Genomic DNA, 23,276 nt, shown 5'->3' with positions numbered 1-23,276 from the left:
TCACCATATGCAAATCCATCTGCTGCAGGCCTTCCCCCAGGAATGCTTGCACTAGTTGTTGCATTTGGTTTGTTGTTTGGGGGTGCTTCAGTATTAGGCAGCCTTCTGCCCTCCCATGTTCATCTGAAAATATGTGTTCTCCCTGCAGTTGTTGTCCCCAGATGAGAGTTCCCTTGTGCTGCCTCAGTTGAATCTCCTTTACTTGACAGAGATGTGCCTGAGCAGCGGCCCTCCCCAGCCCTATCCCAAATCATACTTATTTTGCATAGGAGAGACCATGGTCTTGAAGATTGTTCTCCCAGGGTGAGGTTCATTCATTGCATTCTGGGTATGCTGACCCCTGTGATTTCCCCAAATGTGGGAAACTCAACTGCATTATTTGTGGTAGTGGGGGACTGTGTTTGTGCTTTCCTCTGGTCAGCTCTGGTAAAAGTCAGATTTCTTTGTTTCAGATCTTCCTCTAGCCTTGTTCTTCTTTCGAGAGTTCCCTTGTGCTGCCTCAGTTGGATCTCCTTCACTTGACAGGGGGGTGCCCGTGCAGCGACTCTCCCCAGCTCTAGCCCAACTTCTACTTACCTGCCAGGTGAGATGCTATAATCATGAAGGTGCTTCTCCCAGGGCAAGGCTCACCCATTGCACTCTGGATGTGCTGCCCCTGCGATTTCCCCAAATGTGGGAAACTTGACTGCATAATTTGTGTTTCCCCTGGTCGGCTCTGGTATAATTCAGATCTCTTTGTCTCAGGTCTCTCTCCAGCCTAGTTTGCTGTCTGTTTCCACTTCTCTTTTCTTAAGCCGCTCCATTCTATGGCCTTGCGCACTATCCTTACTTCTCCCGTCTGCTTACTTTGTGCCTTCCAATGCACAATGCAAACTACAGGTAGTGCTGCAGGGCCCACACCCTTTTACTTGCCGTACAGAGCAGCTCTGGAGCAGTTACAGTGCCCAGCTAATGCAAGAAATCAGCTTGAATGCTTCAGGGGCTGGGGCATAGCCAACATGAGCCCCACACCGAAGGAGGGTGGAGGTGTTTAATGCGAACTAGGGGTCATCCAAGCGCCGCAAAAGGCCGCCATGCCCTGCACGCCCCTTTTCTCATTTCATATAAAGACGAGGGTTGAAGCCAACTTTGACCCACTGCTTTGGATGACATCACCATATGCAAATCCATCTGCTGCAGGCCTTCCCCCAGGAATGCTTGCACTAGTTGTTGCATTTGGTTTGTTGTTTGGGGGTGCTTCAGTATTAGGCAGCCTTCTGCCCTCCCATGTTCATCTGAAAATATGTGTTCTCCCTGCAGTTGTTGTCCCCAGATGAGAGTTCCTTTATGCTGCCTCAGTTGAATCTCCTTTACTTGACAGAGATGTGCCTGAGCAGCGGCCCTCCCCAGCCCTATCCCAAATCATACTTATTTTGCATAGGAGAGACCATGGTCATGAAGATTATTCTCCCAGTATGAGGTTCATTCATTGCATTCTGGGTATGCTGACCCCTGTGATTTCCCCAAATGTGGGAAACTCGACAGCATTATTTGTGGTAGTGGGGGACTGTGTTTGTGTTTTCCTCTGGTCAGCTCTGGTAAAAGTCAGATTTCTTTGTCTCAGATCTTCCTCTAGCCTTGTTCTTCTTTCGAGAATTCCCTTGTGCTGCCTCAGTTGGATCTCCTTCACTTGACAGGGGGGGTACCCGAGCAGCGACCCTCCCCAGCTCTAGCCCAACTCCTACTTACCTGCCAGGTGAGATACTATGATCACGTAGGTGCTTCTCCCAGGGCAAGGCTCACCCATTGCACTCTGGGTGTGCTGCTCCTGCGATTTCCCCAAATGTGGGAAACTTGACTGCATAATTTGTGTTTCCCCTGGTCGGCTCTCGTATAATTCAGATCTCTTTGTCTCAGGTCTCTCTCCAGCCTAGTTTGCTGTCTGTTTCCACTTCTCTTTTCTTAAGTGCCTTCCAATGCACAATGCAAACTACAGGTAGTGCTGCAGGGCCCACACCCTTTTACTTGCCTTACAGAGCAGCTCTGGAGCTGTTACAGTGCCAAGCTGCTGCAAGAAATCAGCTTGAATGCTTCAGGGGCTGGGGCATGGCCAACATGAGCCCCACACCGAAGGAGGGTGGGGGTGTTTAATGCGAACTAAGGGTCATCCAAGCGCCGCAAAAGGCCGCCATGCCCTGCATACCCCTTTTCTCTTTTCATATGCAGATGAGGGTTCCAGCCAACTTTGGCCCACTGCTTGGATGACATCACCGTATGCAAATCCGTCTTCTGCAGACCTTCCCCCAGGAATGCTTGTACTAGTTGTTGCATTTGGTTTGTTGTTTGGGCGTGCTTCAGTATTAGGCAGCCTTCTGCCCTCCCATGTTCATCTGAAAATATGTGTTCTCCCTGCAGTTGTTGTCCCCAGATGAGAGTTCCCTTGTGCTGCCTCAGTTGAATCTCCTTTACTTGACAGAGATGTGCCTGAGCAGCGGCCCTCCCCAGCCCTATCCCAAATCATACTTATTTTGCATAGGAGATACCATGGTCATAAAGACTGTTCTCCCAGGATGAGGTTCATTCATTGCATTCTGGGTATGCTGACCCCTGTGATTTCCCCAAATGTGGGAAACTCAACTGCATTATTTGTGGTAGTGGGGGACTGTTTTTGTGTTTTCCTCTGGTCAGCTCTGGTAAAAGTCAGATTTCTTTGTCTCAGATCTTCCTCTAGCCTTGTTCTTCTTTCGAGAGTTCCATTGTGCTGCCTCAGTTTGATCTCCTTCACTTGACAGGGGGGTACCCGAGTAGCGACCCTCCCCAGCTCTAGCCCAACTCCTACATACCTGCCAGGTGAGATACTATGATCATGAAGGTGCTTCTCCCAGGGCAAGGCTCACCCATTGCACTCTGGGTGTGCTGCTCCTGCGATTTCCCCAAATGTGGGAAACTTGACTGCATAATTTGTGTTTCCCCTGGTCGGCGCTTGTATAATTCAGATCTCTTTGTCTCAGGTCTCTCTCCAGCCTAGTTTGCTGTCTGTTTCCACTTCTCTTTTCTTGAGCCCCTGCCGTCTATGCCCTTGTGCACTCTCCTGACTTCTCCTGTCTGCTTACTTTGTGCCTTCCAACGCACAATGCGAACTACAGGTAGTGCTGCAGGGCCCACACCCTTTTACTTGCCTTACAGAGCAGCTCTGGAGCTGTTACAGTGCCCAGCTGCTGCAAGAAATCAGCTTGAATACTTCAGGGGCTGGGGCATAGCCAACATGAGCCCCACACCGAAGGAGAATGGAGGTGTTTAATGCGAACTAGGGGTCATCCAAGCACCGCAAAAGGCCGCCATGCCCTGCATAACCCTTTTTTCTTTGCATATGCAGATGAGGGTTCCAGCCAACTTTGGCCCACTGCTTGGATGACATCACCGTATGCAAATCCGTCTTCTGCAGACCTTCTCCCAGGAATGCTTTTACTAGTTGTTGCATTTGGTTTGTTGTTTGGGGGTGCTTCAGTATTAGGCAGCCTTCTGCCCTCCCATGTTCATCTGAAAATATGTGTTCTCCCTGCAGTTGTTGTCCCCAGATGAGAGTTCCCTTGTGCTGCCTCAGTTGAATCTCCTTTACTTGACAGAGATGTGCCTGAGCAGCGGCCCTCCCCAGCCCTATCCCAAATCATACTTATTTTGCATAGGAGATACCATGGTCATGAAGATTGTTCTCCCAGGGTTAGGTTCATTCATTGCATTCTGGGTATGCTGACCCCTGTGATTTCCCCAAATGTGGGAAACTCAACTGCATTATTTGTGGTAGTGGGGGACTGTGTTTGTGCTTTCCTCTGGTCAGCTCTGGTAAAAGTCAGATTTCTTTGTCTCAGATCTTCCTCTAGCCTTGTTCTTCTTTCGAGAGTTCCCTTGTGTTGCCTCAGTTGGATCTCCTTCACTTGACAGGGGGGTGCCCGAGCAGCGACCCTCCCCAGCTCTAGCCCAACTCCTACTTACCTGCCAGGTGAGATACTATGATCATGTAGGTGCTTCTCCCAGGGCAAGGCTCACCCATTGCACTCTGGGTGTGCTGCCCCTGCGATTTCCCCAAATGTGGGAAACTTGACTGCATAATTTGTGTTTCCCCTGGTCGGCTCTCATATAATTCAGATCTCTTTGTCTCAGGTCTCTCTCCAGCCTAGTTTGCTGTCTGTTTCCACTTCTTTTTTCTTGAGCCCCTCCCTTCTATACCCTTGTGGACTCTCTTGACTTCTCCTCCTGTCTGCTTACTTTGTGCCTTCCAACGCACAATGCAAACTACAGGTAGTGCTGCAGGGCCCACACCCTTTTACTTGCCTTTCAGAGCAGCTCTGGAGCTGTTACAGTGCCCAGCTGCTGCAAGAAATCAGCTTGAATGCTTCAGGGGCTGGGGCATAGCCAACATGAGCCCCACACCGACGGAGGGTGGAGGTGTTTAATGCAAACTAAGGGTCATCCAAGCGCCGCAAAAGGCCGCCATGCCCTGCATACCCCTTTTCTCTTTTCATATGCAGATGAGGGTTCCAGCCAACTTTGGCCCACTGCTTGGATGACATCACCGTATGCAAATCCGTCTTCTGCAGACCTTCCCCCAGGAATGCTTGTACTATTTGTTGCATTTGGTTTGTTGTTTGGGGTGCTTCAGTATTAGGCAGCCTTCTGCTCTCCCATGTTCATCTGAAAATATGTGTTCTCCCTGCAGTTGTTGTCCCCAGATGAGAGTTCCCTTGTGCTGCCTCAGTTGAATCTCCTTTACTTGACAGAGATGTGCCTGAGCAGCGGCCCTCCCCAGCCCTATCCCAAATCATACTTATTTTGCATAGGAGATACCATGGTCATGAAAATTGTTCTCCCAGGGTGAGGTTCATTCATTGCATTCTGGGTATGCTGACCCCTGTGATTTCCCCAAATGTGGGAAACTCGACTGCATTATTTGTGGTAGTGGGGGACTGTGTTTGTGCTTTCCTCTGGTCAGCTCTGGTAAAAGTCAGATTTCTTTGTCTCAGATCTTCCTCTAGCCTTGTTCTCTTTTTGAGAGTTTCCTTGTGCTGCCTCAGTTGGATCTCCTTCACTTGACAGGGGGGTGCCCGAGCAGCGACCCTCCCCAGCTCAAGCCCAACTCCTACTTACCTGCCAGGTGAGATACTATGATCAGGAAGGTGCTTCTCCCAGGGCAAGGCTCACCCATTGCACTCTGGGTGTGCTGCTCCTACGATTTCCCCAAATGTGGGACACTTGATTGCATAATTTGTGTTTCCTCTGGTCGGCTACTCGTATAATTCAGATCTCTTTGTCTCAGGTCTCTCTTTAGCCTAGTTTGCTGTCTGTTTCCACTTCTCTTTTCTTGAGCCCCTGCCTTCTATGCCCTTGTGCACTCTCCTGACTTCTCCTGTCTGCTTACTTTGTGCCTTCCAACGCACAATGCGAACTACAGGTAGTGCTGCAGGGCCCACACCCTTTTACTTGCCTTACAGAGCAGCTCTGGAGCTGTTACAGTGCCCAGCTGCTGCAAGAAATCAGCTTGAATACTTCAGGGGCTGGGGCATAGCCAACATGAGCCCCACACCGAAGGAGAATGGAGGTGTTTAATGCGAACTAGGGGTCATCCAAGCACCGCAAAAGGCCGCCATGCCCTGCATAACCCTTTTTTCTTTGCATATGCAGATGAGGGTTCCAGCCAACTTTGGCCCACTGCTTGGATGACATCACCGTATGCAAATCCGTCTTCTGCAGACCTTCTCCCAGGAATGCTTTTACTAGTTGTTGCATTTGGCTTGTTGTTTGGGGGTGCTTCAGTATTAGGCAGCCTTCTGCCCTCCCATGTTCATCTGAAAATATGTGTTCTCCCTGCAGTTGTTGTCCCCAGATGAGAGTTCCCTTGTGCTGCCTCAGTTGAATCTCCTTTACTTGACAGAGATGTGCCTGAGCAGCGGCCCTCCCCAGCCCTATCCCAAATCATACTTATTTTGCATAGGAGATACCATGGTCATGAAGATTGTTCTCCCAGGGTTAGGTTCATTCATTGCATTCTGGGTATGCTGACCCCTGTAATTTCCCCAAATGTGGGAAACTCAACTGCATTATTTGTGGTAGTGGGGGACTGTGTTTGTGCTTTCCTCTGGTCAGCTCTGGTAAAAGTCAGATTTCTTTGTCTCAGATCTTCCTCTAGCCTTGTTCTTCTTTCGAGAGTTCCCTTGTGTTGCCTCAGTTGGATCTCCTTCACTTGACAGGGGGGTGCCCGAGCAGCGACCTTCCCCAGCTCTAGCCCAACTCCTACTTACCTGCCAGGTGAGATACTATGATCATGTAGGTGCTTCTCCCAGGGCAAGGCTCACCCATTGCACTCTGGGTGTGCTGCCCCTGCGATTTCCCCAAATGTGGGAAACTTGACTGCATAATTTGTGTTTCCCCTGGTCGGCTCTCATATAATTCAGATCTCTTTGTCTCAGGTCTCTCTCCAGCCTAGTTTGCTGTCTGTTTCCACTTCTTTTTTCTTGAGCCCCTCCCTTCTATACCCTTGTGGACTCTCTTGACTTCTCCTCCTGTCTGCTTACTTTGTGCCTTCCAACGCACAATGCAAACTACAGGTAGTGCTGCAGGGCCCACACCCTTTTACTTGCCTTTCAGAGCAGCTCTGGAGCTGTTACAGTGCCCAGCTGCTGCAAGAAATCAGCTTGAATGCTTCAGGGGCTGGGGCATAGCCAACATGAGCCCCACACCGACGGAGGGTGGAGGTGTTTAATGCGAACTAAGGGTCATCCAAGCGCCGCAAAAGGCCGCCATGCCCTGCATACCCCTTTTCTCTTTTCATATGCAGATGAGGGTTCCAGCCAACTTTGGCCCACTGCTTGGATGACATCACCGTATGCAAATCCGTCTTCTGCAGACCTTCCCCCAGGAATGCTTGTACTATTTGTTGCATTTGGTTTGTTGTTTGGGGTGCTTCAGTATTAGGCAGCCTTCTGCTCTCCCATGTTCATCTGAAAATATGTGTTCTCCCTGCAGTTGTTGTCCCCAGATGAGAGTTCCCTTGTGCTGCCTCAGTTGAATCTCCTTTACTTGACAGAGATGTGCCTGAGCAGCGGCCCTCCCCAGCCCTATCCCAAATCATACTTATTTTGCATAGGAGATACCATGGTCATGAAGATTGTTCTCCCAGGGTGAGGTTCATTCATTGCATTCTGGGTATGCTGACCCCTGTGATTTCCCCAAATGTGGGAAACTCGACTGCATTATTTGTGGTAGTGGGGGACTGTGTTTGTGCTTTCCTCTGGTCAGCTCTGGTAAAAGTCAGATTTCTTTGTCTCAGATCTTCCTCTAGCCTTGTTCTCTTTTTGAGAGTTTCCTTGTGCTGCCTCAGTTGGATCTCCTTCACTTGACAGGGGGGTGCCCGAGCAGCGACCCTCCCCAGCTCAAGCCCAACTCCTACTTACCTGCCAGGTGAGATACTATGATCAGGAAGGTGCTTCTCCCAGGGCAAGGCTCACCCATTGCACTCTGGGTGTGCTGCTCCTACGATTTCCCCAAATGTGGGACACTTGATTGCATAATTTGTGTTTCCTCTGGTCGGCTACTCGTATAATTCAGATCTCTTTGTCTCAGGTCTCTCTTTAGCCTAGTTTGCTGTCTGTTTCCACTTCTCTTTTCTTGAGCCCCTGCCTTCTATGCCCTTGTGCACTCTCCTGACTTCTCCTGTCTGCTTACTTTGTGCCTTCCAACGCACAATGCAAACTACAGGTAGTGCTGCAGGGCCAACACCCTTTTACTTGCCTTACAGAGCAGCTCTGGAGCTGTTACAGTGCCCAGCTGCTGCAAGAAATCAGCTTGAATGCTTCAGGGGCTGGGGCATAGCCAACATGAGCCCCACACCGACGGAGGGTGGAGGTGTTTAATGCGAACTAAGGGTCATCCAAGCACCGCAAAAGGCCGCCATGCCCTGCATAACCCTTTTCTCTTTTCATATGCAGATGAGGGTTCCAGCCAACCTTGGCCCACTGCTTGGATGACATCACCGTATGCAAATCCGTCTTTTGCAGACCTTTTCCCAGGAATGCTTGTACTAGTTGTTGCATTTGGTTTGTTGTTTGGGGGTGCTTCAGTATTAGGCAGCCTTCTGCTCTCCCATTTTCATCTGAAAATATGTGTTCTCCCTGCTGTTGTTGTCCCCAGATGAGAGTTCCCTTGTGCTGCCTCAGTTGAATCTCCTTTACTTGACAGAGATGTGCCTGAGCAGCGGCCCTCCCCAGCCCTATCCCAAATCATACTTATTTTGCATAGGAGATACCATTATCATGAAGATTGTTCTCCCAGGGTGAGGTTCATTCATTGCATTCTGGGTATGCTGACCCCTGTGATTTCCCCAAATGTGGGAAACTCGACTGCATTATTTGTGGTAGTGGGGGACTGTGTTTGTGCTTTCCTCTGGTCAGCTCTGGTAAAAGTCAGATTTCTTTGTCTCAGATCTTCCTCTAGCCTTGTTCTTTTTTCGAGAGTTTCCTTGTGCTGCCTCAGATGGATCTCCTTCACTTGGCAGGGGGGTGCCCGAACAGCGACCCTCCCCAGCTCTAGCCCAACTCCTACTTACCTGCCAGGTGAGATACTATGATCAGGAAGGTGCTTCTCCCAGGGCAAGGCTCACCCAATGCACTCTGGGTGTGCTGCTCCTAAGATTTCCCCAAATGTGGGACACTTGATTACATAATTTGTGTTTCCTCTGGTCGGCTCTCGTATAATTAAGATCTCTTTGTCTCAGGTCTCTCTCCAGCCTAGTTTGCTGTCTGTTTCCACTTCTCTTTTCTTGAGCCGCTCCCTTCTATGCCCTTGTGCACTATCCTGACTTCCCCGTCTGCTTACTTTGTGCCTTCCAACGCACAATGCAAACTACAGGTAGTGCTGCAGGGCCCACACCCTTTTACTTGCTTTACAGAGCAGCTCTGGAGCTGTTACAGTGCCCAGCTGCTGCAAGAAATCAGCTTGAATGCTTCAGGGGCTGGGGCATAGCCAACATGAGCCCCACACCGAAGGAGGGTGGAGGTGTTTAATGCGAACTAGGGGTCATCCAAGCGCCGCAAAAGGCCGCCATGCCCTGCACACCCCTTTTTTATTTTCATATGCAGACGAGGGTTGAAGCCAACTTTGACCCACTGCTTGGATGACATCACCATATGCAAATCCATCTGTGGCAGGCCTTCCCCCAGGAATGCTTGCACTAGTTGTTGCATTTGGTTTGTTGTTTGGGGGTGCTTCAGTATTAGGCAGCCTTCTGCCCTCCCATGTTCATCTGAAAATATATGTTCTCCCTGCAGTTGTTGTCCCAAGATGAGAGTTCCCTTGTGCTGCCTCAGTTGAATCTCCTTTACTTGACAGAGATGTGCATGAGCAGCGGCCCTCCCCAGCCCTATTCCAAATCATACTTATTTTGCATAGGAGATACCATGGTCATGAAGATTTTTCTCCCAGGGTGAGGTTCATTCATTGCATTTTGGGTATGCTGACCGCTGTGATTTCCCCAAATGTGGGAAACTTGACTGCATTATTTGTGGTAGTGGGAGACTGTGTTTGTGCTTTCCTCTGGTCAGCTCTGGTAAAAGTCAGATTTCTTTGTCTCAGATTTTCCTTTAGCCTTGTTCTTCTTTCGAGAGTTCCCTTGTGCTGCCTCAGTTTGATCTCCTTCACTTTACAGGGGGGTACACGAGCAGCGACCCTCCCCAGCTCTAGCCCAACTCCTACTTACCTGCCAGGTGAGATACTATGATCATGAAGGTGCTTCTCCCAGGGCAAGGCTCACCCATTGTACTCTGGGTGTGCTGCTCCTGCGATTTCCCCAAATGTGGGAAACTTGACTGCATAATTTGTGTTTCCCCTGGTCGGCTCTCGTATAATTCAGATCTCTTTGTCTCAGGTCTCTCTCCAGCCTAGTTTGCTGTCTGTTTCCACTTCTCTTTTCTTCAGCCGCTCCCTTCTATACCCTTGTGCACTATCCTGACTTCTCCTCCCGTCTGCTTACTTTGTGCCTTCCAATGCACAATGCAAACTACAGGTAGTGCTGCAGGGCCCACACCCTTTTACTTGCCTTACAGAGCAGCTCTGGAGCTGTTACAGTGCCCAGCTCCTGCAAGAAATCAGCTTGAATGCTTCAGGGGCTGGGGCATAGCCAACATGAGCCCCACACCGAAGGAGGGTGGAGGTGTTTAATGCAAACAAGGGGTCAGACAAGCGCCGCAAAAGGCCACCATGCCCTGCACGCCCCTTTTCTGTTTTCATATGCAGACGAGGGTTGAAGCCAACTTTGACCCACTGCTTGGATTACATCACCATATGCAAATCCATCTGCGGCAGGCCTTCCCCCAGGAATGCTTGCACTAGTTGTTGCATTTGGTTTGTTGTTTGGGGGTGCTTCAGTATTAGGCAGCCTTCTGCCCTCCCATGTTCATCTGAAAATATGTGTTCTCCCTGCAGTTGTTGTCCCCAGATGAGAGTTCCCTTGTGCTGCCTCAGTTGAATCTCCTTAACTTGACAGAGATGTGCCTGAGCAGCGGCCCTCCCCAGCTCTATCCCAAATCATACTTATTTTGCATAGGAGATACCATGGTCATGAAGATTATTCTCCCAGGGTGAGGTTCATTCATTGCATTCTGGGTATGCTGACCCCTGTGATTTCCCCAAATGTGGGAAACTTGACTGCTTTATTTGTGGTAGTGGGGGACTGTGTTTGTGTTTTCCTCTGGTCAGCTCTGGTAAAAGTCAGATTTCTTTGTTTCAGATCTTCCTCTAGCCTTGTTCTTCTTTCAAGAGTTCCCTTGTGCTGCCTCAGTTGGATCTCCTTCACTTGACAGGGGGGTGCCCGAGCAGAGACCCTCCCCAGCTCTAGCCCAACTCCTACTTACCTGCCAGGTGAGATACTATGATCATGAAGGTGCTTCTCCCAGGGCAAGGCTCACCCATTGCACTCTGGGTGTGCTGCCCCTGCGATTTCCCCAAATGTGGGAAACTTGACTGCATAATTTGTGTTTCCCCTGGTCGGCTCTCGTATAATTCAGATCTCTTTGTCTCAGGTCTCTCTCCAGCCTAGTTTGCTGTCTGTTTCCACTTCTCTTTTCTTGAGCCGCTCCCTTCTATGCCCTTGCGCACTATCCTGACTTCTCCTCCTGTCTGCTTACTTTGTGCCTTCCAACGCACAATGCGAACTACAGGTAGTGCTGCAGGGCCCACACCCTTTTACTTGCCTTACAGAGCAGCTCTGGAGCTGTTACAGTGCCCAGCTGCTGCAAGAAATCAGCTTGAATGCTTCAGGGGCTGGGGCATAGCCAACATGAGCCCCACACCAAAGGAGGTTGGAGGTGTTTAATGCAAACTAGGGGTCAGCCAAGCGCCGCAAAAGGCCACCATGCCCTGCACGCCCCTTTTCTCTTTTCATATGCAGACGAGGGTTGAAGCCAACTTTGACCCACTGCTTGGATGACATCACCATATGCAAATCCATCTGCGGCAGGCCTTCCCCCAGGAATGCTTGCACTAGTTGTTGCATTTGGTTTGTTGTTTGGGGGTGCTTCAGTATTAGGCAGCCTTCTGCCCTCCCATGTTCATCTGAAAATATATGTTCTCCCTGCAGTTGTTGTCCCCAGATGAGAGTTCCCTTGTGCTGCCTCAGTTGAATCTCCTTTACTTGATAGAGATGTGCATGAGCAGCGGCCCTCCCCAGCCCTATTCCAAATCATACTTATTTTGCATAGGAGATACCATGGTCATGAAGATTTTTCTCCCAGGGTGAGGTTCATTCATTGCATTTTGGGTATGCTGACCCCTGTGATTTCCCCAAATGTGGGAAACTTGACTGCATTATTTGTGGTAGTGGGAGGCTGTGTTTGTGATTTCTTCTGGTCAGCTCTGGTAAAAGTCAGATTTCTTTGTCTCAGATTTTCCTTTAGCCTTGTTCTTCTTTCGTGAGTTCCCTTGTGCTGCCTCAGTTGGATCTCCTTCACTTTACAGGGGGGTACCCGAGCAGCAACCCTCCCCAGCTCTAGACCAACTCCTACTTACCTGCCAGGTGAGATACTATGATCATGAAGGTGCTTCTCCCAGGGCAAGGCTCACCCATTGTACTCTGGGTGTGCTGCTCCTGCGATTTCCCCAAATGTGGGAAACTTGACTGCATAATTTGTGTTTCCCCTGGTCGGCTCTCGTATAATTCAGATCTCTTTGTCTCAGGTCTCTCTCCAGCCTAGTTTGCTGTCTGTTTCCACTTCTCTTTTCTTCAGCCGCTTCCTTCTATACCCTTGTGCACTATCCTGACTTCTCCTCCCTTCTGCTTACTTTGTGCCTTCCAATGCACAATGCAAACTACAGGTAGTGCTGCAGGGCCCACACCCTTTTACTTGCCTTACAGAGCAGCTCTGGAGCTGTTACAGTGCCCAGCTGCTGCAAGAAATCAGCTTGAATGCTTCAGGGGCTGGGGCATAGCCAACATGAGCCCCACACCGAAGGAGGGTGGAGGTGTTTAATGCAAACTAGGGGTCAGTCAAGCGCCGCAAAAGGCCACCATGCCCCGCACGCCCCTTTTCTGTTTTCATATGCAGACGAGGGTTGAAGCCAACTTTGACCCACTGCTTGGATGACATCACCATATGCAAATCCATCTGCGGCAGGCCTTCCCCCAGGAATGCTTGCACTAGTTGTTGCATTTGGTTTGTTGTTTGGGGGTGCTTCAGTATTAGGCAGCCTTCTGCCCTCCCATGTTCATCTGAAAATATGTGTTCTCCCTGCAGTTGTTGTCCCCAGATGAGAGTTCCCTTGTGCTGCCTCAGTTGAATCTCCTTAACTTGACAGAGATGTGCCTGAGCAGCGGCCCTCCCCAGCTCTATCCCAAATCATACTTATTTTGCATAGGAGATACCATGGTCATGAAGATTATTCTCCCAGGGTGAGGTTCATTCATTGCATTCTGGGTATGCTGACCCCTGTGATTTCCCCAAATGTGGGAAACTCGACTGCTTTATTTGTGGTAGTGGGGGACTGTGTTTGTGTTTTCTTCTGGTCAGCTCTGGTAAAAGTCAGATTTCTTTGTTTCAGATCTTCCTCTAGCCTTGTTCTTCTTTTGAGAGTTCCCTTGTGCTGCCTCAGTTGGATCTCCTTCTCTTAACAGGGGGGTGCCCGAGCAGCGACCCTCCCCAGCTCTAGCCCAACTCCTACTTACCTGCCAGGTGAGATACTATGATCATGAAGGTGCTTCTCCCAGGGCAAGGCTCACCCATTGCACTCTGGGTGTGCTGCCCCTGCGATTTCCCCAAATGTGGGAAACTTGACTGCATAATTTGTGTTTCCCCTGGTCGGCTCTCGTATAATTCAGATCTCTTTGTCTCAGATCTCTCTACAGCCTAGTTTGCTGTCTGTTTCCACTTCTCTTTTCTTCAGCCGCTCCCTTCTATACCCTTGTGCACTATCCTGACTTCTCCTCCCGTCTGCTTACTTTGTGCCTTCCAATGTACAATGCAAACTACAGGTAGTGCTGCAGGGCCCACACCCTTTTACTTGCCTTACAGAGCAGCTCTGGAGCTGTTACAGTGCCCAGCTGCTGCAAGAAATCTGCTTGAATGCTTCAGGGGATGGGGCATGGCCAACATGAGCCCCACACCAAAGGAGGGTGGAGGTGTTTAATGCGAACTAGGGGTCATCCAAGCACCGCAAAAGGCCGCCATGCCCTGCACGCCCCTTTTCTCTTTTCATATGCAGATGAGGGTTGAAGCCAACTTTGACCAACTGCTTGGATGACATCACCGTATGCAAATCCGTCTTCTGCAGAACTTCCCCCAGGAATGCTTGCACTAGTTGTTGCATTTGGTTTGTTGTTTGGGGGTGCTTCAGTATTAGGCAGCCTTCTGCCCTCCCATGTTCATCTAAAAATATGTGTTCTCCCTGCAGTTGTTGTCCCCAGATGAGAGTTCCCTTGTGCTGCCTCAGTTGAATCTCCTTTACTTGACAGAGATGTGCATGAGCAGCGGCCCTCCCCAGCCCTATTCCAAATCATACTTATTTTGCATAGGAGATACCATGGTCATGAAGATTGTTCTCTCAGGGTGAGGTTCATTCATTGCATTTTGGGTATGCTGACCCCTGTGATTTCCCCAAATGTGGGAAACTTGACTGCATTATTTGTGGTAGTGGGGGACTGTGTTTGTGCTTTCCTCTGGTCAGCTCTGGTAAAAGTCAGATTTCTTTGTCTCATATTTTACTCTAGCCTTGTTCTTCTTTCGAGAGTTCCCTTGTGCTGCCTCAGTTGGATCTCCTTCACTTGACAGGGGGGTACCCGAGCAGCGACTCTCCCCAGCTCTAGCCCAAATCCTACTTACCTGCCAGGTGAGATACTATGATCATGAAGGTGCTTCTCCCAGGGCAAGGCTCACCCATTGCACTCTGGGTGTGCTGCTCCTGCGATTTCCCCAAATGTGGGAAACTTGACTGCATAATTTGTGTTTCCCCTGGTCGGCTCTCGTATAATTCAGATCTCTTTGTCTCAGGTCTCTCTCCAGCCTAGTTTGCTGTCTGTTTCCACTTCTCTTTTCTTGAGCCGCTCCCTTCTATGCCCTTGCGCACTATCCTGACTTCTCCTCCTGTCTGCTTACTTTGTGCCTTCCAACGCACAATGCGAACTACAGGTAGTGCTGCAGGGCCCACACCCTTTTACTTGCCTTACAGAGCAGCTCTGGAGCTGTTACAGTGCCCAGCTGCTGCAAGAAATCAGCTTGAATGCTTCAGGGGCTGGGGCATAGCCAACATGAGCCCCACACCGAAGGAGGGTGGAGGTGTTTAATGCGAACTAGGGGTCATCCAAGCGCCGCAAAAGGCCGCCATGCCCTGCACGCCCCTTTTCTCTTTTCATATGCAGACGAGGGTTGAAGCCAACTTTGACCCACTGCTTGGATGACATCACCATATGCAAATCCGTCTTCTGCAGAACTTCCCCCAGGAATGCTTGTACTAGTTGTTGCATTTGGTTTGTTGTTTGGGGGTGCTTCAGTATTAGGCAGCCTTCTGCCCTCCCATGTTCATCTGAAAATATGTGTTCTCCCTGCAGTTGTTGTCCCCAGATGAGAGTTCCCTTGTGCTGCCTCAGTTGAATCTCCTTTACTTGACAGAGATGTGCATGAGCAGCGGCCCTCCCCAGCCCTATTCCAAATCATACTTATTTTGCATAGGAGATACCATGGTCATGAAGATTGTTCTCCCAGGGTGAGGTTCATTCATTGCATTCTGGGTATGCTGACCTCTGTGATTTCCCCAAATGTGGGAAACGCGACTGCTTTATTTGTGGTAGTGGGGGACTGTGTTTGTGTTTTCCTCTGGTCAGCTCTGGTAAAAGTCAGATTTCTTTGTTTCAGATCTTCCTCTAGCCTTGTTCTTCTTTCGAGAGTTCCCTTGTGCTGCCTCAGTTGGATCTCCTTCACTTGACAGGGGGGTGCCCGAGCAGCGACCCTCCCCAGCTCTAGCCCAACTCCTACTTACCTGCCAGGTGAGATACTATGATCATGAAGGTGCTTCTCCCAGGGCAAGGCCCACCATTGCACTCTGGGTGTGCTGCCCCTGCGATTTCCCGAAATGTGGGAAACTTGACTGCATAATTTGTGTTTCCCCTGGTCGGCTCTCGTATAATTTAGATCTCTTTGTCTCAGGTCTCTCTCCAGCCTAGTTTGCTGTCTGTTTCCACTTCTTTTTTCTTGAGCCCCTCCCATCTATACCCTTGTGCACTATCCTGACTTCTCCTCCCGTCTGCTTACTTTGTGCCTTCCAATGCACAATGCAAACTACAGGTAGTGCTGCAGGGCCCACACCCTTTTACTTGCCTTACAGAGCAGCTCTGGAGCTGTTACAGTGCCCAGCTGCTGCAAGAAATCAGCTTGAATGCTTCAGGGGCTGGGGCATAGCCAACATGAGCCCCACACCGAAGGAGGGTGGAGGTGTTTAATGCAAACTAGGGGTCAGCCAAGCGCCGCAAAAGGCCACCATGCCCTGCACGCCCCTTTTCTCTTTTCATATGCAGACGAGGGTTGAAGCCAACTTTGACCCACTGCTTGGATGACATCACCATATGCAAATCCATCTGCGGCAGGCCTTCCCCCAGGAATGCTTGCACTAGTTGTTGCATTTGGTTTGTTGTTTGGGGGTGCTTCAGTATTAGGCAGCCTTCTGCCCTCCATGTTCATCTGAAAATATGTGTTCTCCCTGCAGTTGTTATCCCCAGATGAGAGTTCCCTTGTGCTGCCTCAGTTGAATCTCCTTTACTTGACAGAGATGTGCCTGAGCAGCGGCCCTCCCCAGCTCTATCCCAAATCATACTTATTTTGCATAGGAGATACCATGGTCATGAAGATTATTCTCCCAGGGTGAGGTTCATTCATTGCATTCTGGGTATGCTGACCCCTGTGATTTCCCCAAATGTGGGAAACTCGACTGCTTTATTTGTGGTAGTGGGGGACTGTGTTTGTGTTTTCCTCTGGTCAGCTCTGGTAAAAGTCAGATTTCTTTGTTTCAGATCTTCCTCTAGCCTTGTTCTTCTTTCGAGAGTTCCCTTGTGCTGCCTCAGTTGGATCTCCTTCACTTGACAGGGGGGTGCCCGAGCAGCGACCCTCCCCAGCTCTAGCCCAACTCCTACTTACCTGCCAGGTGAGATACTATGATCATGAAGGTGCTTCTCCCAGGGCAAGGCTCACCCATTGCACTCTGGGTGTGCTGCCCCTGCGATTTCCCCAAATGTGGGAAACTTGACTGCATAATTTGTGTTTCCCCTGGTCGGCTCTCGTATAATTCAGATCTCTTTGTCTCAGGTCTCTCTCCAGCCTAGTTTGCTGTCTGTTTCCACTTCTCTTTTCTTTAGCCGCTCCCTTCTATACCCTTGTGCACTATCCTGACTTCTCCTCCCGTCTGCTTACTTTGTGCCTTCCAATGCACAATGCAAACTACAGGTAGTGCTGCAGGGCCCACACCCTTTTACTTGCGTTACAGAGCAGCTCTGGAGCTGTTACAGTGCCCAGCTGCTGCAAGAAATCAGCTTGAATGCTTCAGGGGATGGGGCATGGCCAACATGAGCCCCACACCAAAGGAGGGTGGAGGAGTTTAATGCGAACTAGGGGTCATCCAAGCACCGCAAAAGGCCGCCAAGCCCTGCACGCCCCTTTTCTCTTTTCATATGCAGATGAGGGTTGAAGCCAACTTTGACCCACTGCTTGGATGACATCACCGTATGCAAATCCGTCTTCTGCAGAACTTCCCCCAGGAATGCTTGCACTAGTTGTTGCATTTGGTTTGTTGTTTGGGGGTGCTTCAGTATTAGGCAGCCTTCTGCCCTCCCATGTTCATCTGAAAATATGTGTTCTCCCTGCAGTTGTTGTCCCCAGATGAGAGTTCCCTTGTGCTGCCTCAGTTGAATCTCCTTTACTTGACAGAGATGTGCCTGAGCAGCGGCCCTCCCCAGCCCTATTCCAAATCATACTTATTTTGCATAGGAGATACCATGGTCATGAAGATTGTTCTCCCAGGGTGAGGTTCATTCATTGCATTTTGGGTATACTGACCCCTGTGATTTCCCCAAATGTGGGAAACTTGACTGCATTATTTTTGGTAGTGGGGGACTGTGTTTGTGCTTTCCTCTGGTCAGCTCTGGTAAAAGTCAGATTTCTTTGTCTCAGATTTTCCTCTAGCCTTGTTCTTCTTTCGAGAGTTCCCTTGTGCTGCCTCAGTTGGATCTCCTTCACTTTACAGGGGGGTACCCGAGCAGCGACCCTCCCCAGCTCTAGCCCAACTCCTACTTACCTGCCAGGTGAGATACTATGATCATGAAGGTGCTTCTCCCAGGGCAAGGCTCACCCATTGCACTCTGGGTGTGCTGCCCCTGCGATTTCCCCAAATGTGGGAAACTTGACTGCATAATTTGTGTTTCCCCTGGTCGGCTCTCGTATAATTCAGATCTCTTTGTCTCAGGTCTCTCTCCAGCCTAGTTTGCTGTCTGTTTCCACTTCTCTTTTCTTGAGCCGCTCCCTTCTATGCCCTTGTGCACTATCCTGACTTATCCTCCTGTCTGCTTACTTTGTGCCTTCAAACGCACAATGCGAACTACAGGTAGTGCTGCAGGGCCCACACCCTTTTAGTTGCCTTACAGAGCAGCTCTGGAGCTGTTACAGTGCCCAGCTGCTGCAAGAAATCAGCTTGAATGCTTCAGGGGCTGGGGCAGAGCCAACATGAGCCCCACACAAAAGGAGGGTGGGGGTGTTTAATGCGAACTAAGGGTCATCCAAGCACCGCAAAAGGCCGCCATGCCCTGCATGCCCCTTTTCTCTTTTCATATGCAGATGAGGGTTCCAGCCAACTTTGGCCCACTGCTTGGATGACATCACCGTATGCAAATCCGTCTTCTGCAGACCTTCCCCCAGGAATGCTTGTACTAGTTGTTGCATATGGTTTGATATTTGATGGTGCTTCAGTATTAGGCAGCCTTCCGCCCTCCCATGTTCATCTGAAAAGATGTGGTCTCCCTGCAGTTGTTGTCCCCAGACGAAAGTTCCCTTGTGCTTCCTCAGTTGAATCTCCTTAACTTGACGGGGGAGGGGCTGCCCGAGCAGCCACCCTCCCCAGCCCTATCCCAACTCATACTTATTTTGCATATGAGATCTCTTTATCATGAAGATTGTTCTCACAGGGTGAGGTTCATCCATTATATTTTAAAATAGGAAGGTACAAATTACATATTTGAATTGCATCTATGTGTTGGATTCAAATGTCCCCCCCCCTTCCTTTCTCAATTGTGCCCGTCAGCAGCTATTCTAAGGTTGCTGCCAATGGGTGTGACACATTAATTTCTTCTGTGGGGTACACTGGACTCCACAAGGATTCACATTGGTGTGTAGAGTAGGATCTTGATCTGAGGCACCAACCGGCTCAAAGCTTTTGACTGTTCCCAAGAAGCTCAGTGCATTCTCCTCTATAACCCCGCTTCCATGAACAGGGAGCTCAGTTTGTAGTTGGTGCCTTCAGTAGCAGGCCACTTAACAGGGGCCTGCCTCAGGCAGCCTATTCTTAGCTATTAATTTTGACAAGAAAAGAAGAACTTGTTTTATGAGAATCTACAAGGGCTGCAGCAGGCTAGGTCTAATAGACATCTTTACTGCAGCTTCATCACTCCCAGCGGCGCTGTATACTCCCGTGCCCTGGTTGCTGGGTCACTGCAGCGGAGGCTCCGGTTTCTTCCTAAGGTCAGTCACACACACACCGCCCTTCCGGATCACGAGGCCGCTGATGAAGGGGAGCGTGGCCGTAGGGGGTGGACCGTGTGCGCACTGTCGTGGACACTGATTACTGGGCAGCCGCTCCACTAGCCACCAGGTACAGTTAAGGAGCACAGGTCTGGGGGTTTTTCTCCTATATTAAACCAATTTTGTACTGCCCGCAGCGCATTGTGATAGGTAATAGGGCCTGATTCAGGTTGGATTGCAATCACAATAAGCGATCCAACTGCAAAAATTGCTAAGAGCATACGCATGTGCCTGCATTTTCTGCGGCACCCCGCAGAGAATGCGATCGCCTCTGCCTGTCAATCGGGGCAGGGGGGGAGAGGGGGGTCAGCAACACTCCATTTCCAAGTCAGGGATGGAGCGGTGCGGGGGCAAGGCTTCAAAATGGGGTCTGCAATGGAGGAGACACAGGGGGCGTGGTCACAGCGGCTGTATGACATCACATTCAGCCGCTGTGATCACAAAAATGGTGGCGGCTTCCTGCGCGCACATACAGTCTGCACCAGCAGGAGGCTACACCATTTTTTATGATCACGCTGAACTGCAGTGCGACTGCAATTACAGCATGGTCAAGAAGGGAGGCGTCATGCTGGGTGGCCATTAGAGATGAGCGGGTTCGGTTCCTCGGAATCCGAACCCGCCCGAACTTCACCCTTTTTTGCACGGGTCCGAGCAGACTCGGATCCTCCCGCCTTGCTCGGTTATCCCGAGCGCGCCCGAACGTCATCATCCCGCTGTCGGATTCTCACAAGACTCGGATTCTATATAAGGAGCCGCGCGTCGCCGCCATTTTCACACGTGCATTGAGATTGATAGGGAGAGGACGTGGCTGGCGTCCTCTCCGTTTAGATTAGAAGATAGAGACGAGTGACATTTGATTTACTACTAATTTGGGGAGCAGTTGAACTTGTCAGGAGTACTCAGTAGTGCAGAGTTTTGCTGATAGTGACCACCAGTTTTATTATTTATAATCCGTTCTCTGCCTGAAAAAAAACGATACACATACCATATATGTGCTCAGCCTCAGTGTGCTGCATGATATATCATCTATGTATATCTGACTGTGCTGAGTGCTCACTGCTCACACAGCTTAATTGTGGGGGAGACTGGGGAGCAGTTATAGCAGGAGTACAGTGCACACTTTTGCTGCCAGTGTGACCACCAGTATATTGTCTGCCTGAAAAAGTTAAACACTCCTGTGGTGTTTTTTTTTTTTATTCTATAAACGCATTCTGCTGACAGTGTCCAGCAGGTCGGTCATACATTATATTATATAAATATTTACCTGCAGTAGTGTTATATTTTTTTTTCATCTCTATCATCTTTATCATCTCTATATTAGCAGACGCAGTACGGTAGTCCACGGCTGTGGCTATCTCTGTGTCGTCAGTGCTCGTCCATAATTGTATACCTACCTACCTGTGGTGGGTTTTTTTTTTCTATCTTCTTCATACTAGTAGTTTAGGAGTCTGCTGACAGTGTCCACCAGGTCCATCATTATATTATATACCTACAGTAGTAATATATTTATTATATTATCTATACTAGCAGACGCAGTACGGTAGTCCACGGCTGTGGCTATCTCTGTGTCGTCAGTGCTCGTCCATAATTGTATACCTACCTGTGGTGGGGTGTTTTTTTTCTATCTTCTTCATACTAGTAGTTTAGGAGTCTGCTGACAGTGTCCACCAGGTCCGTCATTATATTATATACCTACAGTAGTAATATATTTAGTATATTATCTATACTAGCAGACGCAGTACGGTAGTCCACGGCTGTACCTACCTCTGTGTCGTCACTCGTCCATAATTGTATACCTAACTGTGGTGGGGTTTTTTTTTCTATCTTCTTCATACTAGTAGTTTAGGAGTCTGCTGACAGTGTCCACCAGGTCCGTCATTATATTATATACCTACAGTAGTAATATATTTAGTATATTATCTATACTAGCAGACGCAGTACTGTAGTCCACGGCTGTACCTACCTCTGTGTCGTCACTCGTCCATAATTGTATACCTACCTGTGGTGGGGGTTTTTTTTCTATCTTCTTCATACTAGTAGTTTAGCAGTCTGCTGACAGTGTCCACCAGGTCCGTCATTATATTATATACCTACAGTAGTAATATATTTAGTATATTATCTATGCTAGCAGACGCAGTACGGTAGGCCACGGCTGTGGCTATCTCTGTGTCGTCAGTGCTCATCCATAATTGTATACCTACCTACCTGTGGTGGGTTTTTTTTTCTATCTTCTTCATACTAGTAGTTTAGGAGTCTGCTGACAGTGTCCACCAGGTCCGTCATTATATTATATACCTACAGTAGTAATATATTTAGTATATTATCTATACTAGCAGACGCAGTACGGTAGTCCACGGCTGTACCTACCTCTGTGTCGTCACTCGTCCATAATTGTATACCTACCTGTGGTGAAGTTTTTTTTCTATCTTCTTCATACTAGTAGTTTAGCAGTCTGCTGACAGTGTCCACCAGGTCCGTCATTACATTATATATACCTACAGTAGTTATATATATTTTTTTTTATATCATTAATTATCATCTCTATACTAGCAGACGCAGTACGGTAGGCCACGGCTGTGGCTATCTCTGTGTCGTCAGTGCTCGTCCATAATTGTATACCTACCTACCTGTGGTGGGGTTTTTTTTTCTGTCTTCATCATACTAGTAGTTTAGCAGTCTGCTGACAGTGTCCACCAGGTCCGTCATTATATAATATATACCTACAGTAGTTATATATATATTTTTTTTATATCATTAATTATCATCTCTATACTAGCAGACGCAGTACGGTAGTCCACGGCTGTAGCTACCTCTGTGTCGTCAGTCACTCGTCATCCATAAGTATACTAGTATCCATCCATCTCCATTGTTTACCTGAGGTGCCTTTTAGTTGTGCCTATTAAAATATGGAGAACAAAAATGTTGAGGTTCCAAAAATAGGGAAAGATCAAGATCCACTTCCACCTCGTGCTGAAGCTGCTGCCACTAGTCATGGCCGAGACGATGAAATTCCATCAACGTCGTCTGCCGAGGCCGATGCCCAATGTCATAGTACAGAGCATGTAAAATTCAAAACACAAAAGATCAGTAAAAAAAAGGACTCAAAAATCTAAATAAAAATCGTCGGAGGAGAAGCGTAAACTTGCCAATATGCCATTTACCACACGGAGTGGCAAGGAACGGCTGAGGCCCTGGCCTATGTTCATGGCTAGTGGTTCAGCTTCACATGAGGATGGAAGCACTCAGCCTCTCGCTAGAAAAATGAAAAGACTTAAGCTGGCAAAAGCACAGCAAAGAACTGTGCGTTCTTCAAAATCACAAATCCACAAGGAGAGTCCAATTGTGTCGGTTGCGATGCCTGACCTTCCCAACACTGGACGTGAAGAGCATGCACCTTCCACCATTTGCACACCCCCTGCAAGTGCTGGAAGGAGCACCCGCAGTCCAGTTCCTGATAGTCAGATTGAAGATGTCAGTGTTGAAGTACACCAGGATGAGGAGGATATGGGTGTTGCTGGCGCTGGGGAGGTGAGGTGGTTTGTTTAAGTCAGGCACCCGGGGAGACACCTGTTGTCCGTGGGAGGAATATGGCCATTGACATGCCTGGTGAAAATACCAAAAAAAACTGCTCTTCGGTGTGGAAGTATTTCAACAGAAATGCGAACAACAGGTGTCAAGCCGTGTGTTGCCTTTGTCAAGCTGTAATAAGTAGGGGTAAGGACGTTAACCACCTCGGAACATCCTCCCTTATACGTCACCTGCAGCGCATTCATCATAAGTCAGTGACAAGTTCAAAAACTTTGGGCGACAGCGGAAGCAGTCCACTGACCAGTAAATCCCTTCCTCTTGTAACCAAGCTCACGCAAACCACCCCACCAACTCCCTCAGTGTCAATTTCCTCCTTCCCCAGGAATGCCAATAGTCCTGCAGGCCATGTCACTGGCAATTCTGACGAGTTCTCTCCTGCCTGGGATTCCTCCGATG

At 49.1% G+C, this 23,276-nt stretch overlaps 27 non-coding genes and 5 pseudogenes across 27 annotated transcripts; all 32 read left to right on the top strand.

Annotated features, from left to right (window-relative positions):
- The first annotated feature begins 252 nt into the window (after nucleotides 1-252).
- LOC134996141 (U1 spliceosomal RNA) lies at nucleotides 253-416 on the top strand. Its single transcript, XR_010198847.1, has one exon. It is a non-coding gene; the product is annotated as a U1 spliceosomal RNA (small nuclear RNA).
- A 152-nt stretch (nucleotides 417-568) lies between these two features.
- Nucleotides 569-720, top strand: LOC134996584 (U1 spliceosomal RNA; annotated as a pseudogene).
- Nucleotides 721-1,403: 683 nt separating this feature from the next.
- On the top strand, nucleotides 1,404-1,567 carry LOC134996358 (U1 spliceosomal RNA). Its single transcript, XR_010199058.1, has one exon. It is a non-coding gene; the product is annotated as a U1 spliceosomal RNA (small nuclear RNA).
- A 153-nt stretch (nucleotides 1,568-1,720) lies between these two features.
- LOC134996489 (U1 spliceosomal RNA) lies at nucleotides 1,721-1,883 on the top strand. Its single transcript, XR_010199180.1, has one exon. It is a non-coding gene; the product is annotated as a U1 spliceosomal RNA (small nuclear RNA).
- Nucleotides 1,884-2,498: 615 nt separating this feature from the next.
- Nucleotides 2,499-2,662, top strand: LOC134996304 (U1 spliceosomal RNA). The gene has a single exon (XR_010199006.1). It is a non-coding gene; the product is annotated as a U1 spliceosomal RNA (small nuclear RNA).
- A 152-nt stretch (nucleotides 2,663-2,814) lies between these two features.
- LOC134996445 (U1 spliceosomal RNA) lies at nucleotides 2,815-2,977 on the top strand. The gene has a single exon (XR_010199135.1). It is a non-coding gene; the product is annotated as a U1 spliceosomal RNA (small nuclear RNA).
- Nucleotides 2,978-3,648: 671 nt separating this feature from the next.
- On the top strand, nucleotides 3,649-3,812 carry LOC134996064 (U1 spliceosomal RNA). Its single transcript, XR_010198772.1, has one exon. It is a non-coding gene; the product is annotated as a U1 spliceosomal RNA (small nuclear RNA).
- A 152-nt stretch (nucleotides 3,813-3,964) lies between these two features.
- LOC134996531 (U1 spliceosomal RNA) lies at nucleotides 3,965-4,106 on the top strand (annotated as a pseudogene).
- A 694-nt stretch (nucleotides 4,107-4,800) lies between these two features.
- LOC134996142 (U1 spliceosomal RNA) lies at nucleotides 4,801-4,964 on the top strand. Its single transcript, XR_010198848.1, has one exon. It is a non-coding gene; the product is annotated as a U1 spliceosomal RNA (small nuclear RNA).
- Nucleotides 4,965-5,116: 152 nt separating this feature from the next.
- On the top strand, nucleotides 5,117-5,280 carry LOC134996475 (U1 spliceosomal RNA). The gene has a single exon (XR_010199166.1). It is a non-coding gene; the product is annotated as a U1 spliceosomal RNA (small nuclear RNA).
- Nucleotides 5,281-5,951: 671 nt separating this feature from the next.
- LOC134996228 (U1 spliceosomal RNA) lies at nucleotides 5,952-6,115 on the top strand. The gene has a single exon (XR_010198933.1). It is a non-coding gene; the product is annotated as a U1 spliceosomal RNA (small nuclear RNA).
- Nucleotides 6,116-6,267: 152 nt separating this feature from the next.
- LOC134996529 (U1 spliceosomal RNA) lies at nucleotides 6,268-6,409 on the top strand (annotated as a pseudogene).
- A 694-nt stretch (nucleotides 6,410-7,103) lies between these two features.
- LOC134996576 (U1 spliceosomal RNA) lies at nucleotides 7,104-7,267 on the top strand. Its single transcript, XR_010199248.1, has one exon. It is a non-coding gene; the product is annotated as a U1 spliceosomal RNA (small nuclear RNA).
- Nucleotides 7,268-7,419: 152 nt separating this feature from the next.
- Nucleotides 7,420-7,583, top strand: LOC134996474 (U1 spliceosomal RNA). The gene has a single exon (XR_010199165.1). It is a non-coding gene; the product is annotated as a U1 spliceosomal RNA (small nuclear RNA).
- Nucleotides 7,584-8,254: 671 nt separating this feature from the next.
- Nucleotides 8,255-8,418, top strand: LOC134996113 (U1 spliceosomal RNA). The gene has a single exon (XR_010198820.1). It is a non-coding gene; the product is annotated as a U1 spliceosomal RNA (small nuclear RNA).
- Nucleotides 8,419-8,570: 152 nt separating this feature from the next.
- Nucleotides 8,571-8,705, top strand: LOC134995925 (U1 spliceosomal RNA; annotated as a pseudogene).
- Nucleotides 8,706-9,403: 698 nt separating this feature from the next.
- Nucleotides 9,404-9,567, top strand: LOC134996341 (U1 spliceosomal RNA). Its single transcript, XR_010199042.1, has one exon. It is a non-coding gene; the product is annotated as a U1 spliceosomal RNA (small nuclear RNA).
- Nucleotides 9,568-9,719: 152 nt separating this feature from the next.
- On the top strand, nucleotides 9,720-9,882 carry LOC134996458 (U1 spliceosomal RNA). Its single transcript, XR_010199148.1, has one exon. It is a non-coding gene; the product is annotated as a U1 spliceosomal RNA (small nuclear RNA).
- A 674-nt stretch (nucleotides 9,883-10,556) lies between these two features.
- On the top strand, nucleotides 10,557-10,720 carry LOC134996298 (U1 spliceosomal RNA). Its single transcript, XR_010199000.1, has one exon. It is a non-coding gene; the product is annotated as a U1 spliceosomal RNA (small nuclear RNA).
- A 152-nt stretch (nucleotides 10,721-10,872) lies between these two features.
- LOC134996395 (U1 spliceosomal RNA) lies at nucleotides 10,873-11,035 on the top strand. Its single transcript, XR_010199095.1, has one exon. It is a non-coding gene; the product is annotated as a U1 spliceosomal RNA (small nuclear RNA).
- A 674-nt stretch (nucleotides 11,036-11,709) lies between these two features.
- On the top strand, nucleotides 11,710-11,873 carry LOC134996329 (U1 spliceosomal RNA). The gene has a single exon (XR_010199031.1). It is a non-coding gene; the product is annotated as a U1 spliceosomal RNA (small nuclear RNA).
- Nucleotides 11,874-12,025: 152 nt separating this feature from the next.
- Nucleotides 12,026-12,188, top strand: LOC134996457 (U1 spliceosomal RNA). The gene has a single exon (XR_010199147.1). It is a non-coding gene; the product is annotated as a U1 spliceosomal RNA (small nuclear RNA).
- A 674-nt stretch (nucleotides 12,189-12,862) lies between these two features.
- LOC134996291 (U1 spliceosomal RNA) lies at nucleotides 12,863-13,026 on the top strand. Its single transcript, XR_010198994.1, has one exon. It is a non-coding gene; the product is annotated as a U1 spliceosomal RNA (small nuclear RNA).
- Nucleotides 13,027-13,178: 152 nt separating this feature from the next.
- Nucleotides 13,179-13,341, top strand: LOC134996394 (U1 spliceosomal RNA). Its single transcript, XR_010199094.1, has one exon. It is a non-coding gene; the product is annotated as a U1 spliceosomal RNA (small nuclear RNA).
- A 674-nt stretch (nucleotides 13,342-14,015) lies between these two features.
- On the top strand, nucleotides 14,016-14,179 carry LOC134996211 (U1 spliceosomal RNA). The gene has a single exon (XR_010198917.1). It is a non-coding gene; the product is annotated as a U1 spliceosomal RNA (small nuclear RNA).
- Nucleotides 14,180-14,331: 152 nt separating this feature from the next.
- LOC134996407 (U1 spliceosomal RNA) lies at nucleotides 14,332-14,494 on the top strand. Its single transcript, XR_010199107.1, has one exon. It is a non-coding gene; the product is annotated as a U1 spliceosomal RNA (small nuclear RNA).
- Nucleotides 14,495-15,168: 674 nt separating this feature from the next.
- On the top strand, nucleotides 15,169-15,332 carry LOC134996315 (U1 spliceosomal RNA). The gene has a single exon (XR_010199017.1). It is a non-coding gene; the product is annotated as a U1 spliceosomal RNA (small nuclear RNA).
- Nucleotides 15,333-15,484: 152 nt separating this feature from the next.
- On the top strand, nucleotides 15,485-15,625 carry LOC134995893 (U1 spliceosomal RNA; annotated as a pseudogene).
- A 694-nt stretch (nucleotides 15,626-16,319) lies between these two features.
- Nucleotides 16,320-16,483, top strand: LOC134996258 (U1 spliceosomal RNA). Its single transcript, XR_010198962.1, has one exon. It is a non-coding gene; the product is annotated as a U1 spliceosomal RNA (small nuclear RNA).
- Nucleotides 16,484-16,635: 152 nt separating this feature from the next.
- Nucleotides 16,636-16,798, top strand: LOC134996393 (U1 spliceosomal RNA). The gene has a single exon (XR_010199093.1). It is a non-coding gene; the product is annotated as a U1 spliceosomal RNA (small nuclear RNA).
- A 674-nt stretch (nucleotides 16,799-17,472) lies between these two features.
- On the top strand, nucleotides 17,473-17,636 carry LOC134996130 (U1 spliceosomal RNA). Its single transcript, XR_010198837.1, has one exon. It is a non-coding gene; the product is annotated as a U1 spliceosomal RNA (small nuclear RNA).
- Nucleotides 17,637-17,788: 152 nt separating this feature from the next.
- LOC134996392 (U1 spliceosomal RNA) lies at nucleotides 17,789-17,951 on the top strand. The gene has a single exon (XR_010199092.1). It is a non-coding gene; the product is annotated as a U1 spliceosomal RNA (small nuclear RNA).
- Nucleotides 17,952-23,276: the final 5,325 nt, after the last annotated feature.

The sequence above is a fragment of the Pseudophryne corroboree genome, unplaced genomic scaffold (assembly GCF_028390025.1).
Source record: "Pseudophryne corroboree isolate aPseCor3 unplaced genomic scaffold, aPseCor3.hap2 scaffold_142, whole genome shotgun sequence".
Classification (NCBI taxonomy): Eukaryota; Metazoa; Chordata; class Amphibia; order Anura; family Myobatrachidae; genus Pseudophryne; species Pseudophryne corroboree.
This window is presented reverse-complemented; position numbering and strand designations above follow the sequence as displayed.